The sequence below is a fragment of the Arachis hypogaea genome, chromosome 9 (genome assembly GCF_003086295.3).
Source record: "Arachis hypogaea cultivar Tifrunner chromosome 9, arahy.Tifrunner.gnm2.J5K5, whole genome shotgun sequence".
Classification (NCBI taxonomy): Eukaryota; Viridiplantae; Streptophyta; class Magnoliopsida; order Fabales; family Fabaceae; genus Arachis; species Arachis hypogaea.
The window spans coordinates 54,757,997-54,758,585 of NC_092044.1; the positions used below are offsets into that span (position 1 = coordinate 54,757,997).

Below are 589 nucleotides of genomic sequence, written 5' to 3' on the forward strand. Positions count from 1 at the left end.
ATGGACTTCCGTTGGAAGATCCTCATCAGTTTTTAGCTGAATTCTTGCAAATCTGTGACACTGTCAAGACCAATGGGGTTGACCCTGAGGTCTACAGACTCATGCTATTCCCTTTTGTTGTAAGAGACAGAGCTAGGATATGGTTGGACTCACAACCTAAAGAAAGCCTGAACTCTTGGGAAAAGCTAGTCAATGCCTTCTTGGCAAAGTTTTTTCCACCTCAAAAATTGAGTAAGCTTAGAGTGGAAGTCCAAACCTTCAGACAGAAGGAAGGTGAATCCCTCTATGAAGCTTGGGAAAGATACAAACAATTGATCAGAAAGTGTCCTTCTGACATGCTTTCTGAATGGAGCATCATAGGTATCTTCTATGATGGTCTGTCTGAACTGTCCAAGATGTCATTGAACAGCTCTCCAGGAGGATCTCTTCATCTGAAGAAGACACCTGCAGAAGCTCAAGAACTCATTGAAATGGTTGCAAATAACCAACTCATGTACACTTCTGAAAGGAATCCTCTGAACAATGGGATGAATCAGAAGAAAAGAGTCCTTGAGATTGATACTCTGAATGCCATATTGGCTCAGAATAA

The 589-nt window shown here is 41.6% G+C and overlaps 1 non-coding gene across 1 annotated transcript; it reads right to left on the reverse strand.

Moving 5' to 3' along the window:
* Positions 1-233: 233 nt before the first annotated feature.
* Positions 234-341, reverse strand: LOC112713194 (small nucleolar RNA R71). The gene has a single exon (XR_003158168.1). It is a non-coding gene; the product is annotated as a small nucleolar RNA R71 (small nucleolar RNA).
* Positions 342-589: the final 248 nt, after the last annotated feature.